This window comes from Phasianus colchicus, chromosome 8, assembly GCF_987193195.1.
Source record: "Phasianus colchicus chromosome 8, bPhaCol1.hap1.1, whole genome shotgun sequence".
NCBI lineage: Eukaryota > Metazoa > Chordata > Aves > Galliformes > Phasianidae > Phasianus > Phasianus colchicus.
In genome coordinates, this window is record NC_143443.1 from 35,493,328 (window position 1) to 35,515,625 (window position 22,298).

Genomic DNA, 22,298 nt, shown 5'->3' on the forward strand with positions numbered 1-22,298 from the left:
GTGCTGCTGAGTGACCTGAAGGGCTGGAGCCAGGATCCACCCCTTCCAGACCTCATTTAAGGGCTGGCAGTGGCTGTGTGGGTACCTTGCTGGAGATCCCTGCCTGCGGTTTTCCAAAGGTAACCAAGTTTTTTTTCCTTTGTTTTTGCGCTCTCAGTTGTTGCATTTCAGCTTGTTGTTCTTTGCTGTAGCCTTGGACTTTACCAGTCTGCTATTGTTGCTGTATTTTCTATTGTGTTATAGTATTTCAGAGTGCAATGCAGGAATTTAAATTAAATTAGGAAAATAAGCAGTGTTGAAGTGTCAGCTGTTCCATACACAGCACACGACCCTCCCAGTTGAAGGCACAGCGAGGACACAGCTGTCAGTTCCACCTGTTATCTCTTGAGGATGCTCTGCATGTCCATGACCTGACTTCACAGCTTTTAATTTAAGACTTGTGCTGTTTTCTTTTATGGCATCTTGGGTACCTTATGGTAGATGTGCTACGAGTTACTTGTTATTTAAAACTCTGAGAGTTGTACAAGGCTCAAAACTGAAGAGTGTAACTTAAGAATGGTTTTCTAAAAGCAAAGAATAGTTCTTAAGGAGTCTGTGTGTGCAAAATTAAGAAGAACAGTTCTGAGATAAAAAGGGGAGAGCATGCTTACACAAACAGTGATTTTTCTTTGCTGAGGGATGACTTTAGTTTTTAAATATATTGTAAGTGTCTGAGGATGGGTTTTCACTCTTCTGTTCCTCTTCCTGTTACAATCTGTAGGAGAAGCACGGAGGTGCTGCTCTATGGCTGTGCTCTGCCTTCCATCCTGTGTCACTTCTCCCTCTGCACTAATGTTTGGGCAACCAAACCCATAGTCTGCATTTACGGTCTGTGAGGTCTGCAAGATCTGCTATTGCAGGAGAGGAGAGGGAGATAAGGACTTGACTGCGTGTAGGAGGGAGCTTCATGCCACCACCTTCCTTGGTTTCTTTACCTGAGGAACTGGTGGTGCTGCAGTGTTGTTGTTGTTTTTAATAGCTGTTTTTGCTTCATTATAAGTGTAGTAATGAGTTTTACCTTCATGAGGACACTTCAAATCAGAGACAAACTGCTTTCCAAGCAGCTAACCACAGTGCTCCAAACACGTCCTGGTGTGTGCCTTGGAATCCCAAGGAGTTTTCCATCTAGTTGTTACCCTCAAGACAAGATCTGCCTGCCCATGAGGCCTATCCCCTGCGTAGCTAAGGAAATTGGAGTTTTAGTGTTGCTTTCCAAAGAGATGAGCATCGGATGCTCAATGCCACCCACGGTCACACAGGTGTTTCTCCAGGCACTGCCTGCTCCTGCACTGCTGCCCCCAAAGCAGCCCTTGGCTCTGATGTGGGGCTCTGCCTGAGCACTGCCCAGCTCTGTGCCTTAACTCCATTTTATCTGAGCAATAATTGAAATTCTCAGGAGGAGTGCTATCCTGAGCAGAGAACTGGGTGAGGTGTGTATGCACTGAATCAGGCAGCCCTTCCCAGGTGTTTATGTCCACTGGATTTTGGCTCTCGCTTTGATTTGAGGTAGGATATTCTGGCTCTAAATAGCAAACCAGGTATTTGGAGCTGTTGTGCCGTGCTGGCACATCACAGGATCATAGAATAATTAAGGTTGGAAAGGACCTCTGAGGTCACCCAGGCCTGCAGCAATGCACAGGGTTGTTGTAACTGAAGCACAGGACCCGGCACTCGTCTTGTTAAAACTCTTCCCACTGGCCTCAGTCCATTGATCCAGCTTGTTTTGAGCTGTGACCACTACAGGCCATGCCATGGATAGGAGAAGTTTAAAAAGGTTCTCCCAGGGTTTCATGATGCAGCAGAGAATCCAGGTCACAATTCATGGTGTTTGGCTGTGGCAGAGAATGTTTTCATTTGTCTGAATTTTTCATGATGTTCCAGTTTGGTAACCAGTAGTTTTGCTTATGCTCTTAAATCCCATCTGACAACATCTAAATGATGAAAAGGAGATGGTTAAAGGGGAAATGAGATGTGAACATTCACTTTGGAGAATTTGTGGAAGGGAAAGGGGAGGAAAACAACACTGCTGCCATTAAACACAGTGTTGTTCTATAGGCTCTGTGCTGCAGTGGTGGTCTCTCCTTTGGGCAGAGCTGCCCCAGGTGCTCACTTCTATTGCAGAAGTGGCATTCATATTCAGTCTGTGGACATGCAGGGTGTTACATAACCTTTTCAATTTTCGTTCTGTTAACACCATTGCAAATAAATTCTAATTTATTTTGCATTCTAACTCTCCTTGTGCTCCTGAATAATTCAGACATAGCTCTATTGTTGTCGTCTCCTCTGTACCAGAAGAAATGTGAAATAAAATGCTCGCTGTCTTGGATCAGTTTCCCTATTTATGAACCAGAGAATGCTGGATCACAATTGCCCATGTACAGTTATTTACAATGGTGCAAAATCAGTTCCAGAAAAGCCAAATGTTGCCCTTCTTTTTTCTCTCAGAGTGCAGTATTTGTCCTTGCCTGCAGTGCAAAGGTGCTGGAGGTGCACTGTTTCTGCAGCAGATCTGTTTGTGTGTTCTATTTCTGAAACTGGAAATGGGGTTCCCTTCCTGTTCCTTGGGCACACGTGCCTTGTGCCACTGTTCACAGCCAGCACAGTAACATGCAGGGAAGGGTGTTCAGCCCTCAGTGGGCAGCTGCACTTCAGAGCAGGAGTGGCAGTGCAGATTGCCAACCACAGCAACTCAATTGCAGTGATTTCATGGACGTGTGCATTCAGTAATGGGTATTAATCATCCTGGGGAAGAAAGAAAGGCACACAAACTGCTCTGTAGTGGTCCAGTATAGGAAGGGAAAACCGGGAGAGAAGTCTGCCTTCTCACACACCCTGGTCTTTGTTTTTGAAATGAGGACCCTTAATAAAAAGCTGACTTGTAAGGTAGGTTATTCTTGCAGTCATCTCTGCCTGTGAGTGCTCCTCTAAAGGGAGAAATGTGCAGGCGGGGTGACCAAAGAGGTTATCAGGAACAGACTGTTCTCAAAAGCACCAAATTGTTGTTGTTCCTTTTCATATTTTTCTCTTCCTGTTGTCTTTTTGTATTTTATGTTTTACTAAGAGCTGAGCATTTAAGCAGTGGAAGTTCTGGTCGTACTGCATGCATGCCTGTCTGTTCCTGCAGCCTGTTACCAGCCAGTGGATGTGATGATTTCCATAAGCAAAAGAGGTCGGCTGGGAGGAGGCTCTGCTCATATGGAGGGAGTGGGAGGCAAACCTCAGGCAGTGCAGCACTGCTGCTGTCAGTGCTGTGCTCAGCACCTGTGGCCCTCAGTGCTGTGTGATGATAGCAGCTGGGGCAGGGTGGTGTGAGAGCTGCAGAGCAGGCGATGAGCTGCACTCCTGTCCTCTTACTGAGGAAATCTGATTCAAGTCTGAACCATAAGTAGATAAACTGCACTTCAAGGCGCATGATTGTAGAAAATAGCTTAGAAAATCAAAGATGACATGGCTACCCAATAGGCCAAGCATGAGATGCTACTTAGTCGTCATGCTGCAGCCTTAGAGAAATGAGGATAGCGTGGCTGTTCCACCTGGATGGGTGTGAGGAGCGGCTTGCAGAAAGGCAGGGAGAGATTTGCAAGAGGCAGAGCAACTGCTCCAGAACAGTTTGTCTTCTCCTGTCTGTGCTTACTTTGCATGTTTTTTTTCCCTCACCGATTTCAAGAGATTGGAGTTTCATTTCATCAGCTGTGACACTGCTCTTAAAAGCCCACATCTGTAACACTGGAGGTGCTGAAGTGTTACTGTGCTTCTTAACATTCCCGTGCCTTCCTTACTGAGAAGGAGGCTTTTTGTTTTGAGAATATCCCTTAAAAGAACACACAACGTGTTTGATTTCTGGTGCTGTGAGCAATTCAGCCTTTCACCTTCTTAATGACTTTTTTCTCTGCCCCTTTCTCTCTGTATTTGGGTCAATCCAGTGTTTCTGTCAGAGCTGTGCTGGTAAGATTTACCATTAGAACTTAACGTTTCTTTTATGTGCTGGAGGAAGTTGCAGAAAATGGGCTTTTCAAATGTTGTTCAGTGGTTCTTATTTTAGAAAAATGAAGGGGAAAAAAAGTTTGTTTACCAGCTTATCTGAACTCAAAGTAAAATGTGAGTAATGCAGGAGCGTAGCAGTCTGAACAGGTAACTGGGCAGAGGGGAACACCTCTCTGAAGCTCAGCCGTCACTTATTTCTCTCATGGCATCACCTTACAAGGTGAAACACGGCGTGTGAAATCGCAGTAACGCCTCACGCCGGCAGTCTGACCTGGCACCGCTCTTTGTAGCTGCGGGGGGCGCGGTGGGGAGGCACTGCTGTGTGATGAACAGAAAGACTGCAGGTTCTCAGCCACAACCCTGAATCCTGGCTTTAAAGAGGAGTCTTAAGATGTGATTATTTGGAGCTGGGTGTTCCTTGTTGTGTGTAGCTGTGTGGGTTTGCTTTTTTCAGAGGAGAGGAGTTTTTGCTTATCACACTGCACAGTTTGCTTAGCAAGGAGCAGCTCCTCTGTTCCTGGATGCGATGGTGGTTTTTCCTGTTAGCCCTTCCACCTGGAGGGAGCTGCCATGTCCGTTACTCCAAGGGTTTGTTTCAGAAGCAGCTGCATCTCCAAAGCCCTGAGATGAGAGCTGCTCCCCCCGGGGCTGCATGCTGCAGGTAACAACACTGCTCGCACAAATAATTGAATATAAATCCTATTTTTCTTCTGTTTGCTTTGCTGCGCTCTCATGGTAACAGTCTGACTTGCTGAGGGCTTTGTTTGGCAGTGGTGTCCCTGCAGGGGAACGCTATGTAAGCATTTGTTTTCATTAAAACTCGGATGAACTGACAATTCCAATGAATACTCCGCAGTAGTGAACCTGCAGGCTGTTGACTTAGCAGCGTAAGTCCTGTTGGCGTTTTCCCAGTGTGAAAATGATGCAGAACTTAGGGAACGCAGCTGGCTGTGTTGTAGAGGAGGTGCAAACAGGCCCATAGTTGCAAACCTCATGACTGAAAAGGAGGGGCAGTTCAAAGACCCGCAGCTGTTAATGTGGTTCTGGTGGTCGGTGGGCGCGGAGGCGCTGCTGTCAGCGCTGCAGGGCTGTGTGCTCACCCACAGTCACTGCGCCCTGCCGTGTCCTGGGACGCTTCCTCGCTTCTCACTGCGGGAGTGGAGGAGCACAGAACACAGCTGCTACTAATTAGTGCTAATGAAGAGCTGATGGGTGCTGTGAGGAGGAGAGGCTGACAGAGGAATGTGCGTGTGCTTCTGGGCCAGGAGGAAGCCTTTCTGTGAAGAGCAGTCACAAGAGGAGATGAACCTCGAAGAGTGTATGCCACAGAGCTGTGCAGCATTGACAGTAAATTTGTGGTGTGATTGGAATGAGGGGTGTGAGGTGTTTTAAGGCCACCTGTGAGTGGGTAATTATATGTTCGGCTCTTGGTTGGAGAAATGCAGTAAATCAAGGTTATGCCTCTAAAGAGAGCTGGAAAATGCCTTTCAGTTTTTAAGTAGTTTTCACAAATTAGTTTTAAATTAGAGGGATTGATGTGCAGTTTGTGCACCCTGTGGTCATTGTGTGGTACAGCTGTACCTTGGCTGCAGAGTTGAGGTGAAGGCGTTCTCTGCACTTTCCTGAAAAACACATCAGCCCTCAGTCCCAGCGTGTGATGCACTTCCATCCGCTCTGTGTTTTCCTGTGGGCTTTGAGCCACAGCTCAGGTTTAGGAAATGCCCATCAGAAATACGGCACTGCGACTCCTCAGTGCTGCTGGGATTTCACTCATCCTCACTTTGTGCTGGGTGTGCTGTATTTTTACCCAGTGCACAGAGAAGCCTAAATTAAGGAAGCGAGACTTGAGAGTGTGGGATCCCTGTTTGCATCCACTTCTGTTTTAAGTTGGATTGAATATTTTGTTTTGCAGTATGGAAGTGAATGTGCTGTTATGTTTCTGAGTGAACTGAAATGCCTTCGAGCATTGCCACAAACGTTGGTCGGCTGCTGAGCAGCTGCCAAAATGCTGCTGTTCTCTTCTTCTTAGAGGTAAAGAAATACTACAGACCAACAGCGCTGCTCCTGTTTGTTTTGTTGAACGTTAACAGCAAGCAAGTCAAATTGTAGCACTGCTAAATGAAAACGCATCAACTGCAATAAGGCCTCACCTGTGGCTGGGCAGTGCCTTGTCCATGTAGAGTCACTTGTTCTGGTGTTTTGGTGGGTGTTAAAATGGGGAAATGAAGCAATCAGATGAAGGCATTACTAAAGCAGGGGTTCTTGTGCAGTCTCCATAGCTGCCTTGGTGCCAGCAGCTGTGTGCTGTGAGGGGGAACATCTCTCTGTGTTTGGCAGCTCCTGTATCCTCAGCACAGTGCAGCTCAGAGCCGTGCAGCACTGCAGACTGGCTGTGAGGTGCCTGTTGTTTTCTCAGCTCAGGCAGGCTGATGGTTTTCCAAGAGCTTAGGGTTTGTCTGAATGCTAGCAGGCTTCCAGAGCTACCCCAAAGTATCCCTTATGAGACATAAATGCCAAAAACAGTGTGCAAGGTGAATGCCTGACCCACCTCATGCTTTGAGGCTGCCTCCAAGAATAGGAATGCGAGAGCTTCCAGAAGCAAAATAAAACGTGGTCAATTTGCTTTTTCCCCCCAAGCACAAATCGCGTCTTTCTTTCTAATCTCATTGTTGAAAATGGCAGAACAAGTTCAGCTCAAACTGAGACTGGGGAATGTGCTCAACAGCCCAAACAGCCACAGCTCTGCAGAATTGTGAACAGCTTCAAATGATGAGTTTATAATGGGAGTAGTCAGTGTCAGAGTTTAAAGTGATTGCTTTGCAAAGAAAGATCAATTGCTCAGTGCTGGAGGAGTGAGTATTAATTCATGGGCATACATGCAAGCTTCGGATGGTCACACAGAGCTTTGGGGTGTCTCACCTCTGAACATTGGTGTTTGCAGAGGAAAAGCATTCAGCTTTCTGGGTTGCTTTCTGCGTGTGTGATAGGAAACAAAAGCAAGGAAAAGATTAAGGAGGAAAAATCTTCTTCTTTCTATTACATAAACTGTGCTGTACTGTTGCTACTATTTTGTTTTATCACAAAGGCATTGGAAACTCTGATTTTTAGAAAGGAATCCTATAAAAGAGCTGCCAGCAGGATTTGTAAGCGCTCACTTCTGTTTTGCAAATAGCACCGATGCTCAGCTCTGTAGTTAGAGTTCTCTTTGGTGTTTATCTGGAGAACGTTCTCAATTTACCACAAACATATGCTATGGGGGTGCGGAGGAAATTACTTTTGTAAGTGTGTGTAATTGTTGCTTCACTGAGAGGGGAGAAGCTTAATCTGATGTCTGCAGCGTTTCAGTCACAAATGTCTGATGTTGTTTCGCCCCAGCCTTACTCAGAGATGCATCCATCCCAGTCTGAGCCTCATCCATCTGGGGGCATCTGACAGGCTCTGAGCATTAGAGCTGAGAGCTTCTGCAGCAGCCTCTTGTGCTTAACGATGTCGTTAAGTTTGTAGCTTACAATTAGTGCCTCTTTGCACTGCTTTGGAACTGCAGGTATTTCCAAACCAAACCTCTCTGGGGAAACTGAGCGCGGCGTGGGCTCCTGCAGCACCCAGGGCTGACCTGCATGTGCTGGAGGTGGGGGTGGGAGGGGGGCTCTGGGGAGGGGTCCTTATCCCTCACCCATCCTCTGCAAGCACTGGGGCCGTATGGGACTCCTTGGGCTGCCTGTGCTCACAGTGTAAGGGCTGCATTCTGTTTTGGTTTCCCTGGCCCTTTTTGAAGTCGTCTGAGCTTTAAGACTCTTTGCTACAGCGATGGGAGGCTCAGCTCCAAAACTGCTCCCCAGGCTGGGATCTCACCAAACCAAACCTCTTGGACTGATGCTGGCCATGCAGGCAGTCCTGCTGCCTCCTGCGCAGCTGCTGCTCGGATGTGTGCTGCCAGGCACAGTTGGAGTGCTGCTTGCAGCTGCTTCAGGTAGACTGTGCTGGCTGCTTTGTTGGACCCCAATACATTAATCTAGACTTTCCAGTACCCTCTGCATGCAGCGTCCTGTCTGTCTCTGAGATGGCATCTGTGCTGCTAGCCTCAAAATGTTCCTAGATATGTTCCCAAATGGTGCAGAGTGACCTGTTCCTACAGAACTGCAGCCTCTGTCCTGAGCAAAGCAGCAGCACGCAGGACCCTCTTGGGAGGATGTGTGAAGCCCTGGTGAGTCTGGGCCACGTGCGTGGGCTGCTTGGGGGAGGCAGGGCTGGGCAGACACATCAGGGGCTGCTGGGACTCTTCAGTGACACAATGTTATCCTAAGGCCCAGGAAAGTTCCCAAGCACTGCAACCTTTTCTGTAATCTAACAAAGCTTTCTTATTTACAGTAGCTGCTAGGAAAGCCCCTCTGGCTGTTGTGAGCTGTGTGCTCTGTGGTCGCAGCCCATGTGCTGATCACTGTTGCCTTCTGCAGTAGAACTTGTTTCGTGTGGTACTGTGTTCTGAACAGATCCTAGATTAGGGCTCTTTGCTACTGTAATACTTCTGATTATTATAGGTTTCTCACATTGATATCGAGGCGCATGGAATTCCTCCGTTATACAACATGCATCCCTTTCTTCCATTCCTGCTGGCTGCGTGGATGATAGGTACCAAGAAAAGGATGCCAGCTCGCCTGCTGCGTTGGAGGTTTTGCTGAAGCCACAGCAATAGGAAAAGAGCACTGCAGGCTTTTCAGGACAGGCTCTGTTGGGCAGCAGCACGGTGACAGATGGCTGGAGGCACTCACAGGCTGGCTGCAGGCAGGCTCTGCAGAGCTGTGTATATCCTCATTAGTGAGCAGTGCCCTGGCTGTGTAGGAGTGGCCCAAGCCGTGCTGCTCTGTTCTGCCAGCTCTGCTTGCACAGCATTCGGCAGCATTTGCCTTAATTGCTTGCCTGTATCCTCTCCAGTGTGTCTCAGTCACAGGGGTCTGAGTGCAGCTGGGCGATGCTGTCCTGCTGTCTGCGTTGCTTTGGGTGATCCGTCAGCCCCTTGGCACAGGCTGTGTGTCCGTGGCACTGCCACCTGCAGTGTGGTATTTATAGCAGGTAGAGATGTGATGTGCAGAACCAGCTCCGCAGCAGCTGAGCTGCTTCAGACTCCTTGCATAGTGGACAGCACGAGATGAGGTGCACAGTGATGTGAACCTCACGAAGGGCGGCGGGTTGCCTTCATCACTTATTGAAGGCTTCGCATTCCCCGCTGTGCAGCTGTCCCTGTCAGAACCCCCGGGTCCTCTGCATACCCCAGGCAGTGTTTCCATGCTGTGAAGTCCTTGGGGTCACCCAGAAAGCTGGAAGAGAGGTGTGGGAATTGTGCCTGTGACATAGCAAGTGGTTGTCAAAGCCTGGTGTAGTTTTACAAAACACTCTGTTTTGACAGGACAGCTTTTCTTTCTTACAAAGTCATGTTTCATGAGCTATTCCCAGCCCACTCCTTCCTCCTACCCTTCCCTACTGCTCTCTTGTCCGTATGCTTGCCATCCTAACCATCTATAGCAAGAAACAGTAGGAGCAATGCTGACAGCTTCAGCACACATTAGCTGCCATCCTGCAGTGTCCGTTCAGTGCTTTTGTTGTCTTTTTTTTTCAGTAGGTTGAACACTGGGTTTATGTTGCTTGTATCACAAACACCAACAAAACGTAATATAAACTGAGATGTGTTTGGAGGCTGATGCAGGATAACTCCATCTCAGCTGCTGTCTTTGCTTCTTGTGTGTTTCTCTGCATGTTCATTCCAGATACAGCCATGTTTGCCTTCATTTATCAAACTTTTTATGTTCTACAAATGAAGAATTGTTGGAAGGGGAGCAAAAATCTAAATGACAACAGAACAGTTCTGTTGTTTACCCATGGCTGTTTGTCCCAGTTTGCTGAGTCTGTGTACCTGGTGGGGAACCATGGGAACCAGAAGTTCTGAATGTAATGGTCTGAGGGGGTAAGAAAAAGAAATCTTGGCTGACAATATGTTCCACCAGGTGATCTCAGATGTCAGTGGCCCAGCCGGGCTGTGCTGTGGGCTGGGACACCCAGCATGTGTGCCTTCCCTTCCCAGGGCTGCCAGCGGCTCACTGGAGGAGTCAGGGAGGTACTGAATTGTGTAAGCCACTGGGCTGCCCTGCCTTGCTTCCCCTGCCGTGAAATGGGGGTGATGATACTTATATTTTTTTTAAGCCCAGCTCAATGGGAGGGGTGGGAAGTCAACATATAGGAGCGTGGTAACTATTGCTTCTGCCTCAACATTCTTTAGAGTAATTTAGGAATGCTTGGGCATGATGAAGGATCTCAGCAGATGGATGAACTTTAACCAGACGGTTTTGAAAAGGATGCTGAGGGGTTGAGGGCAGCCCTGCTGTCCTCCTGGCTGTGTGAGCTGCCAGAGCACGCTGCCATGCTGTGCTGAACCAGTGGTCACTGTGCAGCATGGGTGGCTTCCACGCTGCACCGAGTCATGTTCAGCTTCGGTGTTTGTCAGCACGATAAGAGAGGCTTCGTTCCTCCAGTACTGAAGTCATCTACATGATTCATTTTGATCATCTGTTTAAAAATAGATTGTTTCTTCATACGAGACTATTTTAAACATAATTGTATTCCAAATAGTTTTTTAAAAGGTGCATTTTCAGAGCGAATCCTTCCTGCTGATAAGGTAGCTTTTCTGTTTCTGCAATACATCTTATGATTACTGGAAGTAATCTTCTAATTTGTGGATCATGACTGTGAATGTGGGTAATTGTAGCTTTCTTAGCAAACTTGGTAAAATGGAGCCATCAATGCCACATGGAAAACCATCAGCGTGGCTGTGTGGTGTGTTGGGAATGCTCAATGGCTTGAGAAAGGTGCTTGGATTTGGGCTCTGTGGGCATATTTCTTCATGAGCCCACAAGCACTAATGGCACAACAGTGCAGTGAGACTCTGGAGGAGATGTGCATGTTTGATGTGATGCATTTTTGTTACTCCAATGCTGCCAGTCTGTTGTTTGTAGGTTGTAGTCAATTAATTCTTCCTCTATGCCTGTACACATGTTTTTTCAGGTCCATTTGTCTGCCTGTGCTGTTCCCACTGCTCTGTGATTGTGGGTCATTGCTCTCCATGCCTTCTCCAGGACTTTCCTCCATCCATGAGACTTGGGCAGTTTGAGTCATGGAATCATAGAATTACCAAGGTTGGGAAGGAGCTCTAAGATCCTCGCATCCAGTCCCCAGGGGGTGATTCTGCACTCATCCCTGAAGGGACAGGAGAGCACAGTCTGTTCTGCAGCCAGAACGTGGTGCACATGTGCTGTGTTGTTTTCATTGGCCTCGTTGTGGTTTGGTGTCTGAATCACCTCAATTTCTGTGCTGCTTCAAAACGAAGGCTGAGGCAGTTCTGGCTTTCACTGGCTTCCAGTTTGAGTTGGCCTTCAGCACACTTCAGGGTAACAATTCTTGCTGGAACTTGAGAATTTCAGTTCTGTGTACAGTCTGACAGAAAAAAAGTTCATGGTTCTTTTTTTTTTTCTAGATTTGAGTTGAATTTACCTTGAGTAAATGTTGTGGCAAAACTCATTTTTCCCTACGCTATTGGTGAGTTACCAGTTAGAAACAGATCAGCGATGGCAAAAGTCGGAACGCCGTAGAAGAGATGGAAGTTTCAGGTGCATTTGCTCTGTAGGTCGGTGAGATTGTAATGAGTTTGCAGTGTGCTGGGATGCCTCACTGAGTGCCACGTTGCTGCAGTGTGGGCACCATCTCCTTGCTGTGCTCAGACCATCATAGGATCACTCAGGTTGGAAAAGACCTTAAAGATCATCGAGTCCAACCACAACCCAACCATGCTACCCCTAACTCTAACAGCCCTCTGCTAAATCACGGCCCTGAGCACCACATCCCAATGGTTGTTAAACACAGCCAGGGATGGTGACTCAACCACTCCCAGGGAGCCTATTCCGGTGCTTCACAGCCTTGGTGGTGCTGGATGAACCTCGTGGAGCTCTGCTGCTCCTGGAGAACCCCCCTGCCTACGTTAGCTCTCATTTCCTTCCCTTGCATGCTGGTTTTTATTTTGTCTTTTTAAGTGCTCTCTGTCAATATTGCTGTAACTGACGTTTCTGAAGAACTAATGCAAGGAAGCTGCTAATCACAGTGCAAGATTTGTTTTGTAACATTCCTTTCAGCTTTAATTGCTGGTAATTTAAAACCAAATAGCTGTGCCATTAGTAACGTATTTGGTATTTCTGCAAGTCAGGTTTTACAAAAACATCCTACAAGAGCAAAGATGCTGTTCTGTACCGCGAGGCACGGAGCAGAGCAGCGCACAGACCTCGGAGCAGTCGCTGTGCGGGAGGTGAGGCAGCGCTGCACCAGCGGGGCGATGTGAGGGCATCTCTGACCGAGCAGCTGGGCGTCTGCTTCCCGAATAGCCAAGTAGCCCAGAACACATCAATTGGAAGTAAATGCCACAACAAAGTGTACCACCTTTCTGTTAGAGACTTCTAACGTTTGTTTTGAGAGATGGAACAGATCTCAACTCTGATAGTTCCACCCAGATCAGTAAGTTCAGGCTTTTTTTTTTAGCCAACTGAAGGCATTATTAAATTCTGGAAATGTAGTTATGAGGAGGGAAAAAAAATTATTTTTACTTTTTGAAGCAGTTACTGGGAAAGACAGAAAATCTGTTTTCTGACACTGTTGCTTATTTTGTGCTTTGTTCCTGTTTCACTGGGCAGAACCAAAGCATGAACAGGAAGATGACACCATCAGTCGTCATCTGTGCGTCACCCAGTGTGTGTCCTTACAAGTACGTGCTGTGCAATACGCCTTGTGTGTTCTGTGCACGGCCCAGCAGGCAGGGGATGAGCATTGGGGCTGCAGATGTCTTGTATGATACACAGGAGTAACTTACTGAGCATTTACTTTGGTGTGTGAGAGCAGCAGGAGCCTGCAGCTGCCTTCGGAGGGTGAAGACTGGTCACTCTTCTGCTTGAGGTCTAGAGGCTCTTTGTTTCCTTGGGCAAGAGCAGCTGGTGTGGGACTGGGAGAGGGAGGCAAATGGACCCAGTGACTTCCAATGTGGAAAATCAGAATGTTAGAAGGAAAACTTGAAAACAAATTTCTGTAAAAAAAAAAAAAAAAAAGTGTATATATATATATTGGGCTGCCCATATCATAGGTTCCATTCATTTGAGTGGAAGCACAAGAACAGGGGCAGAGCAGTGGTACCCATTAGCTGAGCTGCTGTGAGACAGTTTCTGTTTGACAAGGGAGGGCTTCAGCTTGGAGAAAATAAGTACTTTAAAAAGGGGGAGGAAAAAAAACATGAGATCACAAAGGTGCTCAGCAGCTGGAGAGTGCAAGGGCAAAACAGGTAGAAGCAGCAGCTGCAAACAGCCCCAGCAAGAGCAGCAATCTGACTTGCACAGATTCATGTGAAACATCCTTGAAACTGAAGCACAAAGTGTGTGCAGCCATGGAGGGACGCAGCACGTCCTGAACACATGCTGTGTTCCTGGCTCTGCTGGAAGGGGCACTGCCATTCTGAGACGAGGTGGAGGTTCCTGTTGGAAGACACAGCAGCTCTGAGATGGATGTAAAAGTGTGTGAAACGATAACTCTGGTTGGTTGGTTCTGTATGCATCTGATGCAGACTGGAATTGAGTTTGGACTTCTTCCACATGGAAGACTCAGATAATGCAGAGAAGGTCTGGAGCATTAAAGTTGATAGGAGTCACTTTCAAGGAGAAAGCAAACTTTGTCGTGCACCTCAGTCTGGTCTGGTGTGTTTTCTTGAATAGCTCAATTTTTGAAAAGAGAAGATAACACACAAGAAACTGTACAGGTAGTGACCTTCCCTATCACAGCATTGCTAGCACTCAGTGTATAGATAAGTAACAATAATTTGTATCTCTAAAAACAGCAAGCTGAAGAAAAATAGATTTGCACAAATAATAAGGCACTGTATGGTATCTGCCCATCTGATAATGGTAATTATTAGTAATAGTAATTATTAACAGAAGTCATGGTAAAGGCAGGAAGTACCACTCATCCCTCTGACTCAGCTGCCAGGCACGTCTGAAGCCTCCTGCATCCCCCAGAGTGTTACTGATGGCAGTGCTTTTGCAGGAAGACTGACTGCACTGCCAGCCCTGAGTTGGAGGCACTGTCCATTGAATTTCTGCCTAAAGATATTGTACAGAAGGGATTGAAATCCATCCTCTGCTTTCTTTGTGCATCCAGGAAAGGCAAGCTGCTCCCTGCAGAGCCAGCTGCTTCAGGTACATTGGAGATCCCATCTGGTGTAATGTGTAATCTGTTGTGGGGAAAAGTGCGAGCACAGAATGCTTCCCTTGTTGGCTCTCTCAGTAAGGAGCTTCTTCCTGCCCCCATCTGATGGAGCAGCACAGCGATGTGGGTCAGTGCTGGGCCACCACAGCCAGCAGTGACCCTAAGCTCCAGAGTGGATGAGAGGCAGCTGTGCTCTGTGCAACAAGAGGAGGCCTTAATGGTGTGTGATGTGATGGTGTGTTCAGCAGAAGCTGGCCTTCAGCAGGGAAGGAGCACAAGAAGGGCTGCATGGTGGCACTGGGTTGAGTGATGGTTTGTGTGTGCTGGTGCTTCTTGAGCACTGTGGGGTAAGTGGGCAGAGGGATTGGCCTTTTATAAGGGATATAGAATCAGAATCACAGATGCCTCGGGTCGGAGGGGACCCAGGGATCGTCAGGTTCCAAGCCCTGCTGCAGGCAGGGTCACCAACCTCCAGGGTTATAGGATAGCAGAAATGTTAAGGAAACCAGGTGTGCAATTAGCAGAAAACTGGGGGGGGGGAGAAATGGAAAGGAAGGACTTGAGTTACCAACAAAAAGCAGAGCAGCAGGCTTTTGGGCCGGCTGTGGAGCTCTGTTCTTCCCTTGGGGTGGGCAGATCCTCGGCAGGAGGCAAACGGAGCATGGGAACACATGGGGAAGTTCTGCCTGTGTGTCATGGGGGGGGGGGGGGCATTGCTGCCAGCCCTGCACAGCACTCTCTAAACACTGAGTTGTGGGAACATATTCTGCCCTCCATAAGAGGCTTTTACACACTGCTGTTTTGTCCACATACAGAAAACTCTGGAGGCTTCAGTGTGTTCCTGTTGTTGGACTCCCGTTCCTCCCAGATGAGCACGGTTTGCTTTTTGGCTCCAGATCACATTTTCCCATCTTTTCCCTCACTATTGCAGCTGTAAGTTTATGTTAGGAGGGTGAAATTTAAAAGCTGTCAGCAGAGAGGAAAAGATGCAGCATCATTTGCAGTATTTGTGGTCAGATTCCATGGGCCATTAATAATGGGAATACTTGTCATAATGCTACCTTTGCTGTAAGGAAACCTAATTATTGTGAATGCCACTGGTATCAGAGTGGAGTAAGGGGTGCTGAGATGTGCTGTCGTTAAAGGGAACGCAGAAATTCGGAGTGTGAATGAACCATTGAAATGCTCAGCAATGTGGTGAAATGTAAAAGTATCAAAATGCCATGCAAACAAAGTGAAAATGCTGCTGTAAGGATAACGGCTGTGGTTTTGCATTTACCTTAGTGCCACGGATGGTGCCGTTGTGAGGAGCCATCTGTGTTCTCAGAACTTCACGTGGTTACATGATTACTTGTTTTCTTTATCTCTATTTGTAACTTTTGTTTAGAAATCAATTATATCGCAGTACTGCTTCTTAATTACCATATTTACCTTCAGATGTTACCACATCTTAGCGTTATGTGAGAGCAGGTATTGATTTGGTATTCCACCAACTGCAGAACAATTTGTAGAATCAAAATAGGAGGAAGACCAGGAGTGAGAATAAAACAGCATTTTTCATTAATTTTAATTGAAAATTAATGTTCTTGCATATTCAGAATTATGCCTTCCGTGGGCACCAGAAGCATTTTGCTGACAAATTGATATCAGGGCTGGAATATATGGAAACGCTTCGGTGCAATGAAAGCAAGCTGCCTGCAGGCTGTGAGCACTCCTGGAGGCACAGTGCTCAGAGCTGCTCAGTCCAGTGCGGACTCTTCCTCACGAGTTCTCTTTACAATTGGGAGATTAACTAACTTCTGAGCATGCAGCAGTTATCAAACTGCCGATGTGTGTCTGTATACATGTGTCCTTTTTCTGTAAGGTTGAGGAAGTAGAAGCCCTCAGCTCCCACAGAGCCATCTGGCTGCATGCGGCTGTGTTCAGTCCCAGCTCTGTGCCAGCGCCATGTGTGTGCAGCCATGACCCAAATGGGGCTCTTCTGCTTCTCCTTTTGAACGCTGTGTACTGGTGAGTGTTGGCTGTCTCTGTTTGGTCAGCGTGGGATGGGCTGTGCTGCTCTCGGCAATCGCAGCTCAGCAGCAGCAACCTGGAGCTCATGGTGCTGCCCTGAGGTTCGCTGGGCGCTGGCAGTTTGGCTGTGCAGGTGGTGGTTCCTGCAGTGCTGTATTGCTTTCGTTGCAGCGTGGACCATCCCTGTGTTTTTCTGGGTTCCTCTGCACATTTCTTGTATGCTTCCTTTCAAAATAAAGGAGGAATATACTTGAAGCATCAGTTATTTGGCTTTTTAGCACCCTTTGGTAGTACGCAGCCTACAGAGTTTTGAGGGTTTTTTGGTGTTCTTCAAAATAGCAAATCAAAAGCTTTTTTTTTCTGCTGGTTTTTCTATGCATAAAAATGTGGGGTTGCATTCTGTTCCACTTAATTCCCACAGGAGGGATTGGAATGGCAGAACAAATCTCAAGTATGGCCTGGAGCAGCTCTGTGACTTTATTGTGCTATGTTTAATGTTAGCTGAGATAGCGGTGTATTTAAAGACAAATAATCCCATGGACTTAATATTTAGAATCTGTGGGCACGCAGATGAAGTTTGGGAACCTTCTGTAACATGCAGGAGTGTTGTGCTCCTCCCACGAGCCCATCTGTTCGTGCTGGATGGGAGCAGCATGTAAGCAGCAGTACACACACACTGCACGCAGAGAGGATGACAGGATGTGCCTCGAAGAACGCTTTTTCTCTAGAATATGGAAAGAGGGACATCAGATCCAGTGGGTTGTTTCCCCCGGATCCGGGGGACCTGCTGAGCTGTTTGTCTGGACCCAAAGCTCCATCCATCCCATGATATGCCAGCACTGCAGCTGAGCCCCGCTGTGCAGCAGTTTGGATCCTGCAGCAGTGTGTGGGGCACAGTGCTGCCCGTGGGCAATGCTGAGAGCTGTAACTGCTGCTCTGTGTGCTGTGGTGCCCCAGTAATGTACTGGTAAGTGTCAGCGTATGGCAGCCAGTGCGGGTCTGATACCCTGCAGTGGGTCGTGGCCACATACGAGTGGGAAATCCCGGAGTGACCTCAGTTACACGTGGAAATTGGCTCCTGCAGGGCCCTCATCTTGGTGGTTACACCACATCTGGATTGGTTATGATAAAACCTCTGCTGTTTTGACTCCAGACTGCACATGGGCACTTGTGGTATGGTAGTGACTATTGCATGGGTGTGCTCTGCGTTTTTGCTTCCTCTGCCATATAGAATGTATTTTAACTACTTCTGCAGAGAGCTCTCACTCAGTCACAGTTCATACAGCTCTTATTTATACCCAAATCTGCACTGAGAGACTTTAAGAGCTGCAAAACGATGAAGTGAGAACAAAAAGAGTGGACTGTACAGCCTTGATTCAATCCTTCTATACCAGGTATTGCACCACTCTTGATTTCTCATCTCTTCCCCTCCAAGCAGAGGCTCTGGTGCAGAGCAGAGGTTTGCAGTGCCCGTGCCCTACTCTGTCAGAGCCACGTGTTGTTATGCAGTGGTTCTGACACGGCCATGTGCACCTGGGGCAGCCCCCCATCCTGGTGTGTGAGGCAGCAGCCCTGGGCCTGCAGTGTGGCTGCTGCTCTGGGATGGGAGTTCTGCAGGGCGCAGAGGGCACAGGAACTGTTAAACTGTTACATGGGAAGCTTTATGTGCTTCAAAATGATTGTGCTTTGAATCAGCTGCTGGGTGCTGGAACTGACGATTTTAAAAGTAAAAAAAAAAAGTGAAGAGTTTACAAAGTTGAGATTCATACATTCCCAGTCAGGGGAGGCCATGCTCTGCTTCTGTGCATCACGGGCTGCTGGGTTCTTCCAGAGCACACCTTGCTTGGAACGTGGCAAAGAATCTTTGAATGAGAAGAAAAAGGGCCAACAAATCACAGTCCTGTCAGACTGATGGGTGCTACCTGAGCACTATTTTTCTTAGGAAAAATCTGGGTGTAATTGATACAAGAGACCTGTGTAATCTTATAATTTCAACAGCAGTGCCCCCTGTTGAAAAGCTGAACACGAGGGATGTGCTGCAGTGCAGCTTGGGCGTGTTGGATGAGTGGCCTAATGAAGAAAAGCAAAGAAATTATAAAACATGGAAGTGAAGAACTTACGGCTGACCAAAGCTTAGTGCAGGGAAAGGGTGCTGGGAGAAGGAGCAGCTCTGCTGGCTGTCAGTCCTGCGGGTGGGCTGAGCTCCGCAGTGCTGCGTGGCAGGGATGGATCCTGCAAGTGATGGAAGCTCTGCATTTCTCGTGAGAAGTATAAAAGCATTTCAGTATGCAGTCAAATGCATTCGAATAATTTGTATTTATGGCAATGTGTAGAGTACAAAATATTTATAGTTTCTAGGCTTACAAAAATCTGTAGTGTTAATTCTGGAGAGAATGTTCACATTTTCCGATTTAATTCTTCCATTTCTATCTTGCTAACTGTTCCCTGGGGAGGATATTTGCAACTTGGTAATGCAGGATAACAAGGGGCTGTAGAACCTTGCAGGGAACCGAATTTTTCATTTGTTATGTACATGGCTGTCTGGCAGTTACTGAGCCACGGCCTGGGGGGACACAGCCCTGGTGGCACAGCTGGAAGCAGTTCTGCTGTGGGACTGGAAGGGTGGATCCTGGCTGCGTCCCTCCCTAACCTCATGGAAGAGTGTCTGCCTGGAGATCCCTCCTCTGGAGTGTTGGGTGGGCCCTGATCCTGGGCACGGGTAAGCAAATCTTTAACTGGATTGTGGCCATTGCCCTTTTTTGGGTAACAGCACTGGTCCTCTGCCATCGCCGTTCCCTTCGGTGGTACAATAAGTAGCTGGTGACACAATGACACCTGATGCTTGTTTGTGTTTCATGGATGTGTTGTTTGTCACATCTCACAGCATGCAGAGAATGCAAACTTTCTTTGGGAGTTTGAATCCTTTCTGAAATAGGAAGTAACTGTTTGTGCAAAGGACTGATCACTACGCTGGGAATATCCTTACTTCTTGTCCAAGTATTTCCTCTATTTGCCATGATAGCGATACACTTTTTTTCCAGCAGTGCTCAAACACTTTTGTTGCTCCTTGAAGACGTTTCTCAATAGCAGTTCTTGGTAAGCTGGGGCAGTCCCATTGGTTCTTCAATGCCGTCCTTTTGGTCAGGTTCTCCGTTTCAGACATAAATAGGATTTCTCTGCTTACAGTGAACTTCTCCCTCTCTCTCATCCCCCTCCTTGCCCCCTCATGTTGTTCTCCATATGTTTCTGGTGTCGCTCCCATTAAAGCAGCACAGCAATGCAAGGCAATAATGAAAGCTGTGCACCTGTGTGCACAGTGTAGTGGGGGAAAACCCTGGCAGTCAGCAGTTCTGTGCTGTGGGAGATGAGCAGCTGTTCTGTGTGTCTGCCACACAGTGCTGCCCCGAGCTCTGCACAGCCCATACCCACACATGGGGCAATAATGATCTGGTTGTGACTTTTGTCCTGCCCTGTGCCTTCACAAAGGGTCACAGGTAAATACGAAGGCTTCCTTTGCAATGCGCTGCTGCCATCGTTATGTTCAGTGCCTCGAGGAGAGCGCCGCCTATCGCACGTCTTCCCAACTTGCCCAGGGAACTCCATGAATTCCCATTCAGCTGAGTAGAAAGCAAATCCTTTTTGATTAATTCATACCTTGAGTTGCGTTTTGAGCTTAAATTGAGCTTCATCTTTGCTGACTGCAGGCTACAGCTCAGAGTGAACAACTGTGTGTGAGACAAAAAATGTGATGTATATATGGTGCAAAAAATACACATATAGATACAAATGTGTTAAGACATTTCTTCAGTGTGTATTTGGTCACTACTGTCTCTTCTAACCCATATGATCCTGTGATTCCACTCGATGAGGAAAACGTTGGGAAGACTGCAGGAGACAATATGTAACAAAACTGGGGGTGATGTATGCTGATAATTGAGGTGTTGTTCGTTGGGTGGTGATGTAGCTGGCAAATATCTGGAAAGAGACAGTGGAAAAGAATTGCTGTTTATTTACCAGCCAGTGTTAGATGAGGGGAAGCAGCCTGAAACTTGGAGTAGAAATGGGAGCTGGAGAAGTGCTGTGGATGTTCAGAATCAGTAAATATAGTTTTAATGAGCTGTCCTTATTGGTGAGCCTAAAAAATGTGGTGGGTCACATTTAGCCAGTAGGTGTATTGCTTGTGCAGCTGTCTGCCTTCTCATTATGTTCACGTGGATTGCTCAGTATCACAGCTTGTCAAGGTTCAACTGCAATTCAGAGATGCGTTCCCTATCTGCTGGGCCTTTAACTGCTCTGTCCTGCTCTGTGCTTGGGATCTCTGTCCTGCTCTGTGCTGCTGTGCTCCTGCTCTGAGGGGTGCAATGCAGGTATCCTCAGTTGTTCTCCTTCTTTGGAAGTTAGTGTTGCATGGAGGCTTTTAGTGTTAGGTTTCTCAGTCTTAGGCTTTGAAATTTTGCTGCAAATTTTCTTTTTCACCACTAAAGAGATGTTTTAGGGGCATCAAAGCTGTGTGAAGCTATTAGCAGAAAGAAACACTGTTCAGATTTCCACCCACAGATGCAGATACAGAATGTACCAGAGAACAGCAAGGTGGAGCGCTGGAAAATGCAGTCCATTAATTGGGTTTATTTTCTTCATAGCCTTACCCTTAAAACTTCAGAGGACACAGCCAGCATTTTAACTCGCAGCACTTCAGATGTCCACGGCTTGGCAGGGCTGCTCAGCTCCGTGCCCTGCGGCTGCCCAGCACCCAGGAGTGCTGCAGGAGTCGTGGATCTTCAGGCCGCCCCGAGTCCAACAGCGGGGATCCCTGGGGGCGGTGGCACAGAACTGCGTCTGTTGGACCATGAGGTCTGGATCACTGAATGCCCGCAATATGTGACGCTGCCTCTGCCAAAGGCAGTTTGGAGTGGGCTGCGTTTGCAGTGATTGTAAGCTGGCAGGATTGCCAGGAGTGTGTAAACAGCGGCACAGCAGGGGAGGGGCTTCACTTCTGGGTCCTTTTGGAGCACGTAGAAAAGCCCTGGAAGGGTTTTTTTCCACCCCCAAAAAAACAAACTTAAATATCTGTAATGAATTATGCCATTTGTTTTGCCTTTAGATTCTCATTTCTTATCTATAAGCATTGCAAAATACGAGATTCTGAAAAGAATACCTGTGGTTGTTGCGGTGCTCTCTTGTGAAAGGAAACTGTAGCCCAGAGTGAGGCATTTGGAGATGTCATTTAAGAGCTTGAAATGCTGTTTAATTTTTCTCTTGCTTTGGAGAATTCTTTAATCTCACTTCACAACTGCAGGTGTGCTACTCTTAACCTTGGATGTGTGGAAATATGCTCAGGTTTATCTGAAGTTTCAGCAGGTTTTTAAATTAAAATGAGTGATGCTCCTTGGCTCTAAGAGAGGTATTAATAAAATCTAAGCTAAACTGGAGTGTATCTGCTTAGCAATACCTGGTGCTCAAGTGCAAAGAATCACAGAATCACTGAATCAACAAGGTTGGAAAAGACCTCCACGACCATCCAGTCCAGCCATCCACCTACCAGCAATGTTTCCACTAAGCCTCATCCCTCAGTACAACATCTAATGCTTCTTCACGCCTCTGGGGCTGACGACTCCACTGCTTCCTGGGCCCTTGTGCTGCAGATCTCTGACCTTTCCAGAAGAGCTGTAAAATCAGAATTCAAAATCTCACACAACCCATTTGTTTTCATATTTCAGAAGTAGCAGCAGGGCAGCTGCGCTCCCAGCTTACTGCTCTGTTCTTCCTTTGGAATCATCCTCTGAAACTAATATGAATTAATACCTGAATGCATCAGTGCTTTGAGAATTGTCTCTTGGAATGTCTCTTGCATCAAATAGGAGACAGGGAGGTTTGCTATCAAACTTGTAGGTATGTAACATAGGTGTGAGAAGCCTGCACTCCTCGTGTGTCTTAAAGCAGAGCACATAACACCAGTGGTCCCAGCCATCCTTTTCTTTCAC

At 47.2% G+C, this 22,298-nt stretch overlaps 1 long non-coding RNA gene across 1 annotated transcript; it reads left to right on the top strand.

Moving 5' to 3' along the window:
• Positions 1–50: 50 nt before the first annotated feature.
• LOC116231464 (uncharacterized) lies at positions 51–21,746 on the top strand. The gene is made up of 2 exons (XR_004167463.2): positions 51–119; positions 20,958–21,746. It is a non-coding gene; the product is annotated as an uncharacterized LOC116231464 (long non-coding RNA).
• Positions 21,747–22,298: the final 552 nt, after the last annotated feature.